General features: G+C 60.5%; 1 protein-coding gene across 1 annotated transcript in view; it reads right to left on the bottom strand.

Moving 5' to 3' along the window:
* EIF4G3 (eukaryotic translation initiation factor 4 gamma 3) overlaps nt 1-182 on the bottom strand; it is a 167,287-nt gene extending 167,105 nt beyond the window's left edge. Inside the window, exon 1 of the mRNA XM_054175939.1 lies at nt 102-182. The gene's annotated coding sequence lies outside the window, so the exon portion shown is untranslated. The remainder of the gene's footprint in view (nt 1-101) is intronic.
* Nucleotides 183-12,633: the final 12,451 nt, after the last annotated feature.

The raw sequence follows: 12,633 nt of genomic DNA, 5'->3' as shown, positions 1-12,633 counted from the left end.
GCGGAGCTGGGAGGCAGCACCGCGCTCCTCGTGGGGGCCACAGCAGACACAGACCAAGGCAGGCTCAGGAAATAAAGCAGAAGGGGGAAAGCTGAACTCACCTACAGCTGGCTGTGCTCCAGAAAGCTGCATTGCAATGCAGGGAGAGCTGGGGAGGTGCAGATGCTCCCTGTGGAACAGGAACCCAACCCCAGCACAGTCTCCTCAGGAGGGGATTCGGGAGCCTGCTGCCCTCAGCTTTCTGCTCACCGCCCCAAGAGGCAGCGACAGCGAGCCCTGAATTTAGCCAGAGCATCAGGAATCCATTTTTCCTTCTCAGTCCACTTGCCTTTCCAGAATTCCAGGGCAGGAATGCTGCTCCAACGAGCTGCAGCCTTGCAAAGGAACAAAAGCAAGCCCAAAGTGCACCAAGTGCCACATCACGTGGGGGGAAAAGAACCAGCTCACAGCAAGCCAAGACCACCTGCTCTCTCCAAGCTGAGAGCCTCACTACAGCCAAACAAAATCCATCCAGAGGGGGGGAATTAATGGAACAAAGCAAACAAACCCAAGCTTAGGGAAAACCAGGATGAGGGTTGCCCAAGCCACCACAGCTCGATCCCCCTGGGATCCAGCCTTAATGACAGAGCTGAGGCTGGGCTCCCTGGTGTCCCTGCCACCCCACACTGCCAAGCACCTCCTGCTAGTAAGAGAGGAGAGAGAAAGGAACAGCACCAAAATCAAAGGCAACAGAACTCAAGGACTGTGGAAAATGTCTCAAAGCTGAAGAAGAAGCCAATGAAAGCCCAGGCTACTGCTCAGCCCTCTCTGACCCCGCACTGCCCCAGCCCCAGCAGGCTGCCAGACACCCAACATCTTCCACCCTTTGCAGAAGTACCAAATCCACCAGGACTGGGGTTGGAAGGGACCTCTGGAGCTCCTCCAGTCCAAGCCCTGCCCCAGCAGGGCACCCACAGCACCCAGCCCAGCAGCACAAGGCCCAGGGGGGGTTGGAAACTCTCCACACCAGGAGACTCCACAGCCTCTCTGGGCAGCCTGCTCCAGGGCTCAGCACCCTCACACCAAACAACTTTCTCCTCCTGGGGTCCAGTTTGTGCCCAGTGCCCCTTGGCCTGGCCCTGGGCACCACTGAGCAGAGTCTGGCCCCAGCCTCTTGCCCCCCACAGCTCCTTTAGCTCTTGCTGAGCATTGCTCAGCTGCCCTCTGGGGCTGCTCTTCTGCAGGCTCTCAGCCCCAGGGCTCTCAGCCTTTGCTGCTCCCAGAGCTGCTCCAGGCCCCTCAGCAGCTTCCCAGCCTCCCCTGGACTCTCTCCAGCATCTCCCTGTCTCTCCTGAGCTAGGAAACCCAGAACTGGACCCAGGACTCCAGGTGTGGCCTCCCTGGGGCAGACTGGAAGGGGAGGAGAACCTCCCTTGCCCTGCTGGCCACACTCTTCTTCACGTACCCAGGACAGCTTTGGCTTTCTTGGCCACGAGGGCACACTGCTGGCTCATGAGCAGCTTGTCCCCCAGCACTCCTACATGGAGCTGCTTCCCAGCAGGTCAGCCCTCAGCTGTACTGCTGCAGGGGGCTGCTCATCCCCAGGGCCAGGATACTTCACTTGTCCTTGTTAAGCTTCCTGAGGTTCCTCTGCCCACCTCTGCAGCACGCCCAGGTCTGGCTGAATGGACTATCAGCCACTCCTCCCAGTTCTGGATCATCTGAGGGTCCCCTCTGCCCCTTCATCCAGGGCACTGATGATGCTGAGCAAGCCTGCCCCCGGTCCTGACCCCTGGGGAACAGCAGCAGCTGCAGGCTTCCAGCTACACTGCACCAGGGCTGAAAAGCAAGGCCATCTCTGCACCCAGCCTTGCAGGATCTCCTGGGGGGGGGGCTGGGGTCATGTCTCTGGGGCTGTTTTGTTAGCAGATTCCTGCTGCTGGGACCCCCAGGAGGGAGCTGCTCCTCTGCCCTGAGAGGTCACTTCCCTGGGGTTGTTGTTGCTCTCTGAGCTGGCTGCAACTGGCCTTGTGCAACGTGCTGGGGTGTCCAAACAAAGCCTGATTCAGAGCCCTGACTGGAGCACAGGTCAGAGCCCAGGGGGGGCTGCTGGCTTCGGTGTTTGGTGTGATTAGAGCAGGACAGCATCAACCCAGCTCGGTGCTGGCACTCACACAGCTGAGCCGAGGGCAGAGCTGCAGGTGAGGACCTCCTCAGCAGACCCTGCCAGCCCCACAGCACCATTAAGGACAGACCCTGCCAGCCCCACACCACCCCTTAGCTGGGACATTAAGGACAGACCCTGCCAGCCCCACAGCACCATTAAGGACAGACCCTGCCAGCCCCACACCACCACTCAGCTGGGACATCAAGGACAGGCCCTGCCAGCCCCACACCACCATTAAGGACATCAAGGACAGACCTTGCCAGCCCCACACCACCATTAAGGACACTAAGGACAGACCCTGCCAGCCCCACACCACCCCTTAGCTGGGACACTAAGGACAGACTCTGCCAGCCCCACACCACCACTCAGCTGGGACATCAAGGACAGGCCCTGCCAGCCCCACACCACCACTCAGCTGGGACATCAAGGACAGGCCCTGCCAGCCCCACACCACCATTAAGGACATCAAGGACAGACCTTGCCAGCCCCACACCACCATTAAGGACACTAAGGACAGACCCTGCCAGCCCCACACCACCCCTTAGATGGGACATTAAGGACAGACCCTGCCAGCCCCACACCACCACTCAGCTGGGACATCAAGGACAGGCCCTGCCAGCCCCACACCACCATTAAGGACAGTAAGGACATCCTTCTGGCCAGGCAGCTACTTTAAAGAGAAGGCAACAAAACAAAAGGTGTCTGTGAGTAGCAAACTTGGGGCTCTGGTTTCAAATTCCCAAGCTAGGTCAGCAGGAAGAGAGGCTGAGGGAGCTGGGGGCTCCTCCACAGACCCCTGACTGAAGATGGACAGTGAACACCCCATGCAATAGAACCCAAGTGGGGATGAACAGCTGCCCTGGGGCTAGGAGGCCAAGAAGGCCACCAGCACCCAGGCCTGCATCAGCAAGGGACTGTGGCCCTGGACTGGGCAGCCTGCTGTCTGCCAGCTCTCCCAGGGCCTTCTGCACAGGGCTGCTCTCCAGCTCTCTCCCACTGCACACCAGGCAGCAATTCAGGGATGGTTCATTCCAAGGCCTGGAGCACCTCTCAGGAGGACAGGCTGAGAACCCTGGGGCTGTTGAGCCTGGAGAAGACAGGGCTGAAAGGAGACCTTGCAGGCTACAAGCACCTGCAGGGTGGCTGTCAGGAGGATGCAGCCAGGCTCTCTGCAGCGATGCCCAGGGACAGAAACTCCACCACAGGGAATTCCACCTCACCATGAGGAGAAACTTCTTTACTGGGAGGGTGCTGGAGGCCTGGAGCAGGCTGCCCAGGGGTTGTGGAGTGGCCTTCTCAGGAGAGCTTCAAGAGCCACCTGGATGCACTGCTGTGTGGCCTGCCCCGGGTGGAACTGCTCGGCAGGGGCATCGGACACGACGGTCCCAGAGCTCCCTCCCACCCCCTACCACTCTGTGAGGCTCCCTCTTCCCATCTGGCTCATCACCAGTGATTAGAAAATCAGAGCAGGCCCAGCCCCCCTGGGGGTGTCACACACTTGGCTGCCCACCACCAGCAGCTCCTTTCAGCCTTGGCTAACATCTCCCAGCCAGGCCAACTGGGAGCACCAAAGCAAGGCTGGGGGGGAGAGGGGAAGATAACGACACAGCCCCCCCCTTGCTGCCCATGCATTGTGTTTCCACATCCCATAATGCTTGCAAATACATTCAGCAGGGGCTGCAGGCAGCTGCAGCAGCTCCACCTGCAGACAAGCACCTCATTACCCAGAGCTCATTACTTCCAGGCTCAGCTTTGCATCTCTAAATTGGAAAGAGCTGGAGCCAGCTCAGCAGCAAGGGCCTCCCCCTGCTGCACCTCCCTCAGCCCCAGAGCCAGCAGCTGGCAGCCCCTGGCCCCCCCACACTGCAGCCCCCCCAGCCCCTCAGATGGGGTTCTGAGGGCAACCAAATTTGAGTACTTCAGCTCCATCTGATTCACAGATTGGTAGAATGGGTTGGGGTGGAAGGGAGCTCAAAGCTCAGCCAGCTCCAGCCCCCTGCCATGGGCAGGGACACCTCCCCCCAGCCCAGGCTGCTCAGGGCCTCATCCAGCCTGGCCCTCAGCACCTCCAGGCAGGGCACAGCCACAGCCTCCCTGGGCAGCCTGTGCCAGAGTCTCCCCAGCCTCACTCTCAACAATTTCTTCCCCATCTCCAGTCTCAGTCTCCCCTCTCCCAGCTCAAAGCCATTGTCCTCACCCTGTCCCTCCCAGCCCTTGTCCAGAGTCCCTCCCCAGCTCTCCTGGAGCCCTTCAGGTCCTGGAAGGCTGCTCTGAGGTCTCCCTGGAGCCTTCTCCAGGCTCAACAGCCCCAGCTCTCCCAGCCTGCCCCACAGGGGAGGCTCTGCAGCCTCTGAGCATCGCTGTGGCCTCCTCTGGAGCCTCTCCAGCAGCTCCAGGTCCTTGTGCTGGGGGCCCCAGAGCTGGAGGCAGTGCTGCAGGTGGGGGCTGAGCAGAGCAGAGGGGCAGAATCCCCTCCCCGTGCTGCTGCTCTCCCTGCTCTGGCTGCACTCAGAAGGCTCTGGGCTGCCAGGGACCACTGCTGGCTCCTGGGCACTTTGTCACCACCTGACCCCCCCAAACCCCTCTCCTGCAGGCTGCTCTCAGCTGCAACCCCAGCAGCAAGGCAAATCATCTATTTCCAGCTCAAATCTGGAAAGGTTGTTTGAGGTGGAAGAAAACTGTGTCTAACCCTTGCTAATCCTGCTGGGCTTTTCCTGCCAGCCTGGTGGCTGGGGGTGGGGGATGGCTCTGGGAGCCACAGGGCTGCTGTGACTGGGAGCTTTGTCCTGGCTGTATTTCTATCCACAGCACCTCCAAGCTGTGGCTTTCCCACACACAGCCTCAGCAAGTTTAACTCCAGGCTCAGAGCAAGCTGCAGGCAGCTCAGGTCCTGTCTGTGCCAGCTCAGGTCCCAGCAATGTGCCAGGAGAGCCTCTCTGCCTCAGCTACAGAGCTCATGGACTGGCTCTGGGTGGGAAAGACCTTTCAGCTCATGCAGTCCAAGCATTCTCTAACCCAAAGGTCTGGGCTGAACCACAGCCCTCAGCACCACATCTCTGCAGCTTCTCAGCCCCTCAGGCATGGGGATTCCAGGCCTGCCAGCAGCTGCCTTGGATCAGCAGCACCAAGCAGCAACCACTGCAGGCTCCCCAAAGCCCTGCTTTGCTCCTGAAGCCTATGGACAGAGGTGCTGAGGGGCCTGGAACAGCTCTGTGATGCTGCAAGCCTGAGAACTGAGGCTGGTTAGGCTGGAGAAGAGCAGCCTGAGAGGGGCATCCCAGCAGTGCTGAGCAACACTTCAGGGGTGGGGGGCAGGAGGATGGGGCCAGGCTTAGTGGTGCCCAGGGCCAGGACAAGGGGTAAGGGGCACAGACATGACCACTGGAAGCTTCATCTGAACATGAGGAGGAACTTCTTGGATTCCAGGGTGGCAGAGCCCTGGAGCAGGCTGCCCAGGGAGGTGGTGGAGTCTCCATCTCTGGAGACATTCCAAACCCAGCTGGATGTGCTCCTGGGTGACCCTGCCTTGGCAGTGGGGTGGGACTGGATGATTTCCAGAGGTCCCTCCCAGCCTCTAAGATTCTGTGGTTGACTCTTCCAAGAGATGCACAAGTCCCCAGATTTCCTCAGCTCCTTGCAGCTGGGAGCCATGGTGTTACCTCCCCAGGGAGGCAACAGCATCCTGGGAACATGCTGATGGGGCCTCACAAGCCCAGTTCACTGAGGAGGGTTTGCTAAGACCATGCTTAATGCAACCTCCCACTCCAGCACACCAGAGGCTCTGCCCAGCAGTGGTCCTGCCCTGCTCAGCCACCACCCCCACTGCTCACAGGGATGTCTCATGGTCCTCCAGCCACAGCCCCCCTGAGGGACCTGATAAAGAGCCAAGAATACTGACATGGGGGGGGAAAGACTGAAGAGGGTGAGCCCTGAGCCAGGCTGAGCTCTGGAGGCTCTGCTCTAAGGTTCAGAGGACCATCATGGGCCAGATGAAGCCTGCACTCCAAAACCCACCCCAGAAACCAGCAGCAGGGATGTGTTGTGCCAGCACCATGCACATCCTGCCAGCTCTGAGCTGCTGAGAGACAGGAACCAAGCCCACAAGTGCCAGGCAGGGAGATGCCAGGGAGCTGGGCTCAAGCCAGGCAATGCTGGGCTGAGGGCTCTTCATTCAGGCCTCATCTGCTGGGGCTCTGCTGCTCTCATCAATCACTGAGCTTCCCTTTGCTTTCTGCCCAAGAACAGAGGGTGAGGCTTGCAAGGCTTTGGGTGGTGCTGCTCTTTGTGCTTTGGGGATCTGCTGCTCTGGATTTATCAGCCTGGGCCTAAGCCCAAAGCAACACAGAACCACAGAACTGTCAGGCTCAGAAAGGACCTCAAAGATCACCCAGCTCCAGCCCCCTGCCATGGGCAGGGACCCCTCACACAGCCTCCCTGGGCAGCCTGTGCCAGAGCCTCCTCACCCTCACTTGAAAGAGCTTCTTCCTCATCTCCACTCTCAGTCTCCCCTCTCCCAGCTCAAAGAATCACAGAGCCACAGAACTGCCAGGGCTGGAAGGGAGCTCAAGGCTCAGCCAGCTCCAGCCCCCTGCCATGGGCAGGGACACCTCACACCACAGCAGGTTGCTCACAGCCACCTCCAGCCTGGCTGCAAACACCTCCAGGCAGGAGGCTTCCACCACCTCCCTGGGCAGCCTGTGCCAGCCCAGCCATCAGCCCAGCACCACCATGGCCATCAAACCATGGCCAGAGGTTTCTTCAGCACCTCCAGGGCTGGGGACTCCACCACCCCCCTGGGCAGCCTGCCTGGGGGCACTGGGCTCCCTCTGCCTCTGCCACCTGCCCTGGGGCAGCTTTCATGGCACCCCTGCTGCTGCCCAGCTGCTCCAGCCCAAGGCAGCCCCTGCCAGCTGCCTGCTGGGAGCACAGAGATCACAAGGCTGTGCCCAGCTCAGCACTGACTCAACACACAGCTATTTTTTTTCAGTGGATTCCATGAGCTGCTTTAACTCACCCAAGGCTCACATGATGGTGACAGCCCAGACAAGGCAGCCAGCACCAAGACACAGCCCAGTGACAGCAGATCCACCCTCTCAGCTGCAGCTCATGGCTCCATCCCCTTCACCCTGATGTGAAGCTACATCCAGCAAAGCACCCAAGGCCCCCAGAATTCACCACAGCTTGCACTGGGTTGGAAGGGACCCCCAGAGGTCATCCAGCCCAACCCCCTGCAGGCAGCAGGGACACAGCAACCACAGCAGGCTGCCCAGGGACACAGCCAGGCTGAGCTTGGATGACTCCAGGGATGGAGCCTCCACCACCCCCCTGGGCAGCCTGTGCCAGGCTCTCCCCAGCCTCACTGTGCAGAGCTCCCTCCTGGTGTCCAACCTGACTCTGCCCTGCTCCAGTTGCAAACCACTGCCCCTGAGCCCATCCCCACAGCCCCTCCTGCACAGCCCCTCCCCAGCCTGCCTCTGGGACCCCTTCAGCTACTGCCAGGTTCTAAGAACACTGAGGCAGAGCTGGGCATCATGCTCAGCTGAGGCACAACCCTCTGCCTTGCTCAGTGGCTCTTCCTCTCTTGTGTTGGAGTAGAGGAGCTGGGCATGGCATGGAGCTCAGCTGAGCACACACCAAGCTCCTCCTCACCCACACCTCTGCCAGCCTGCTGCAGGCCCTGCCAGAGCCATGGACGAGGGCCCAGAGGATCCAAACTGAATTCTGGAAGCCATGAGACAGGAAGGCAGCAAAGCAATGGCTGTGCTCACACCAGCTGAAGCAGCTCTGGGATCCTCCCTTCAGGAGGGAGAGCAGAGAGGGAAATCTGAGGGGCAAGCCTAAAGAACAAGCTCTGCTGGCCCTGGGGCTGTCCCATGCCAAGTGGGGAACTGCAAGTGAGGAGGAGGCTGAGGAGAGACCTTCTGGCTCCCTGAGAGGAGCTTGGAGCCAGGCTGGGGGTTGGGCTCTCCTCCCAAGGGCCAAGTGACAGGACAAGAGGAAACAGCCTCAAGCTGCCCCAGGGGAGGTTTAGGTTGCACATGAGGAACAATTTCTTCCCTTTGAGAGCTGCCAAGGCCTGGCCCAGGCTGCCCAGTCCCCATCCTTGGGAGGGATGTGGTGCTGAGGGCCATGGTTTAGTGGTGCCTGGCAGTGCTGGGTCAAGGGTTGCACTCAATGACCTCAAAGGTCTCTCCCAACCAGGACTCCATGGCTCTGGGTTTCTCCCCTGCCTCCCAGGTGTGTTTGGAGGCTGCACAGCAACAGTGCAGGACCTGAGCAGCAGCCAAGGCTGCTCCCAGGTCAAGCTGCATTCCACACTCTGCAGAGCTGCAGGGGGCCCTGCTGAGGAGCCCCACAGCAGCCAGCCTCTGCCTTAGGGATGAAGCTGCTCTGGGAAAGGAGGCCACCAGGACTGGGGCAGGCTGCAGCCAGGGCTCAGGTGGGGGCCCCCTGCCCCAGTCAGAGCTGCAGTGGGCACAGCAACCATCAGGCAGTGCCACCAAGTGCAGCACTCAGCACCAATTTACACACAGGCCACCTGAGGACCTCCAAGGAGAAGGCAGAGGCAGGGAGGAGATGGCCATCTGCACTCAGCTGAAGGAAGCTCCTGAACAGGAATCCCTGAAGGCCTCTCTCTCATCCCTGCAGAGGTAAAGCAGAAGGTAACTGCCACTCAGCCTTCCTCTGCACCAGACCCCTGCCCAGCAGCTGCTGTAGGTGGCACCAACAGCACCTCACCTGTAGATGCCAACAAGCTCCTCTCCAAGATGAGGATGCAATGACCACACAGCCACACAGGCCCAGACTGGCTTGGCTGGCAAGGGACATTGCAAGGTCAGTCCAACCCCCTGCAGCCAGAGCAGGCTGCTCAGAGGCCCAGACAACCTCACCCAGAATGGTTCCAGGGGTGAGGCATCTCCCACCTCTGGCCAGCCTCTGCCAGTGTCTCACCAGCCTCAGCAAAAAGCAACTCTTCCTTCTCTCTGCTGTACCAGCTGCAGGAGACAGTGTGTCTGAAGGGGCTGCAAGAAGGCTGGGGAGGGACTGCTCAGGCAGGGATAGGACTGGGGGGGATGGAATGGAGCTGGGGGTGGGGAGATTCAGGCTGGAGGGGAGGAGGAAGTTCTTCCCCATGAGAGTGGTGAAGCCCTGGGATGGGTTGTCCAGGGAGGTGGTTGAGATCCCAGCCCTGGAGGTGTTTAAGGCCAGGCTGGATGAGGCTGTGGGCAGCCTGCTCTAGTGTGGGGTGACCCTGCCCATGGCAGGGGGGTTGGAACTGGCTGACCCCTGGGGTCCCTTCCAGCCCTGACTGATTCTATGATGTAACAAACAGAGGTGACCAAGGCCCAAGAGCAACCCCTGAGGCCAGGGACACAGAGCTGCCACCCCCAGAGCTGCCTCTCCTTGGGGTGCTCCTCAAGGCACTGCTGGCACTGCAGAACATCAGGGCTGGAACTCCTTGTGAAGAAAGCTCCAGCAGCTCCTGCTCCTTCAGTGCATGCACTCACCTGGCACTCCCCAGCAGCCTGGGAAACTGGCTGCCCTGTTCTGCACTCCTGTGAGCTCTGCTGCCTTATGCTGGACCCCAAGGCCATGGCTTCATTAGCTGCAGAGCTCACTCCAGCCTGGAGCCAGGTCTGAGGCCAGCATAGAACCACAGAACTGTCAGGGTTGGAAGGGAGCTCAAGGCTCAGCCAGCTCCAACCCCACTGCCATGGCCAGGGACACCTCACACCACAGCAGGTTGCTCACAGCCACCTCCAGCCTGGCTGCAAACACCTCCAGGCAGGAGGCTTCCACCACCTCCCTGGGCAGCCTGTGCCAGGCTCTCACCACCCTCCTGGAGAACAAATTCTTCCTCACATCCAATCTCAATCTCCCCACTTCTAGTTGTGCTCAATCCCCCCCAGTCCTATCCCTCCCTGACACCCTCAAAAGTCCCTCCCCAGCTTTCCTGGAGCCTCCTGCAGATCCTGGAAGGCCACAATGAGGTCTCCTGGGAGCCTTCTCCTCTCCAGCCTGCACAACCCCAACCCTCTCAGTCTGTCCTCACAGCAGAGCAGCTCCAGCCCTCTGCTCCTCCTCGTGGCCCTTCTCTGGACACCTTCCAGCCCCTCCAGAGCCTTCCTGGCACAGAAGCTCCAGAACTCCTGGCACAGAGGCTCCAGAGCTGGACCCAGAGCTCCAGGGGAGGTCTCAGCAGAGTGGAGCAGAGGGGCAGAATCCCCTCCCTGGCCCTGCTGGCCACACTTCTCTTGCTGCAGCCCAGGCTCTGCTTGGCTCTCTGGGCTGCAAGTGCTCCCTGCTGGCTCCTGCTGAGCTTCTCCTCCCCCAGCACCCCCAAGGCCTTTTCTCCAGGGCTGCTCTCCAGCCAGTCCCTGCCCAGCCTGTAGCAGTGTTTGGGATTGCCCTGAGCCAGCTGCAGGACCTACATCCTACAGTGCTGATGGGCAGTGCCCAGCAAAGCTGCTTGGGCACAGCAGGATGAGTCCTGCAGGAGCTTCCTCCTCAGAGCCACAGGAAGCAGGCAGAGCTCCCTGGCTTGGTGCAAGCAGAGGAACCAGTTAGGGGCATTTGTCCTCCCAGCAAACAGCCTTTGTGCACAGCTTCTCCTATCCCTCTACCCTGCCCTAGGGAGGCCACCATGGAGTCCTGGGTCCAGTTCTGGGCTCCTCAGATCCAGGATAGGGAAATGCTGAAGAGAGACCAGGGGAGGCTGGGAAGCTGCTGAGGGGCCTGGAGCAGCTCTGGGAGCAGCAAAGGCTGAGAGCCCTGGGGCTGAGAGCCTGCAGAAGAGCAGCCCCAGAGGGGAGCTGAGCAATGCTCAGCAAGGGCTAAAGGAGCTGTGGGGGGCAAGAGGCTGGGGCCAGACTCTGCTCAGTGCTGCCCAGGGACAGCACAAGGGGCAGAGGGCACAAGCTGGACCCCAGGAGGAGAAAGCTGTTTGGTGTGAGGGTGCTGAGCCCTGGAGCAGGCTGCCCAGAGAGGTTGTGGAGTGTCCTGCTGTGGAGAGCTTCCAACCCCCCCTGGGCCTTGTGCTGCTGGGCAGGGTGCTGTGGGTGCCCTGCTGGGGCAGGGGGGTTGGGCTGGCTGAGCTCCAGAGGTCCCTTCCCACCCCCCTGACTGGAACTCTCTGATTCAGCTCATCATTGTGAGGCTGCCCCGTGGGGACTCTCTTTCACAGGGAGCTATCACAGCCTGCTCAGCTCAGGAGCAGTTAGAGCCTCCCCACACTACACAGCAGCAACAGAGGGATAGAGGTTTTTAAGCTGCTTTAACTCAAAGCCATTTGTCATGGGTGCATGAAGCACTGTGTGTGGCTTCCCAACAGCTCCCACAGCCCTCCCTGCACCAGGAGCTCCTTCCCTGACCTTCCATAGCAGCTGAGAAGGATCCCACCCTTCCCTTCCCCTCCCTCCCTCCTCACCTTGCTCCTAGGCCCTCTCTCTTTTCACAGCACACTGAGACTCCTCCTGGCAAAGACAATCCTCTGAGGGCAGCAGAAGGGGGAGGTGTCACCACCACCAACCCAGCTGAGAGGCTTCAACACCAGGCAGGAGCTGCTGGGGGCAGCCCCTGCCCAGCACACACACAGCCTGGCTGGGCTGGGCTGCTCCCAGGCAGCAAACACAGCCCAGGGGCAGCTTGCTGCCAGCTGGGGGGCCCCAGGCCACAGCAGCAGGGAACTGCTGGGCTGCAACAGGCCTTGAAGCTCACCCAGCCCAGCTCTGCCACAGCCCTCAGCACCACAGCCCTCAGCACCACAGCCCTCAGCACCACAGCCCTGCCTCCTGGAGACAGCTCCAGGGCTGGGGATTCAGCCACCTCCCTGGGCAGCCTGGGCCAGGGCTTGAGAGCCCTTCCAGGGAAGAAGTTTCTTCTCCTGCCCAGCCTGCCCCCTGGGGCACCTTGAGGTCATTTCCTCTTGTCCTATCTCTTCTTACTAGGGGGAAGATGGTAGGCTGAACATGAGCCTGCAGTGTGCCCAGGGGGCCAAGAAGGCCAAGGGCATCCTGGCCTGCATCAGGAACAGTGTGGGCAGCAGGAGCAGGGAGCTCATCCTGCCCTGTGCTCAGCACTGCTCAGGCCACACCTGGAGTCCTGTGTCCAGTTCTGGGCTCCTCAGGTCAGGAAAGAGGTTGAGCTGCTGGAAGGTGTCCAGAGAAGGGCAACAAAGCTGGGGAGGGGTCTGGAGCACAGCCCTGGGAGGAGAGGCTGAGGGAGCTGGGGTTGCTTAGCCTGCAGAAGAGGAGGCTCAGGGGAGACCTTCTTGCTCTCTGCAACTCCCTGCAGGGAGGTTGGAGCCAGGTGGGGGTTGGTCTCTTCTCCCAGGCAGGCAGCAGCAGAACAAGAGGACACAGTCTCAAGCTGTGCCAGGGGAGGTTTAGACTCGAGGTGAGGAGAAAGTTCTTCCCAGTAAGAGAGATTGGCCATTGGGATGTGCTGCCCAGGGAGGTGGTGGAGTCCCCATCCCTGGAGGTGTTCAG

This window comes from Dryobates pubescens, chromosome 33, assembly GCF_014839835.1.
Source record: "Dryobates pubescens isolate bDryPub1 chromosome 33, bDryPub1.pri, whole genome shotgun sequence".
Classification (NCBI taxonomy): domain Eukaryota; kingdom Metazoa; phylum Chordata; class Aves; order Piciformes; family Picidae; genus Dryobates; species Dryobates pubescens.
The sequence above is the reverse complement of the archived record's forward strand: the minus strand, read 5'-3'. Positions and strand labels throughout refer to the sequence as shown.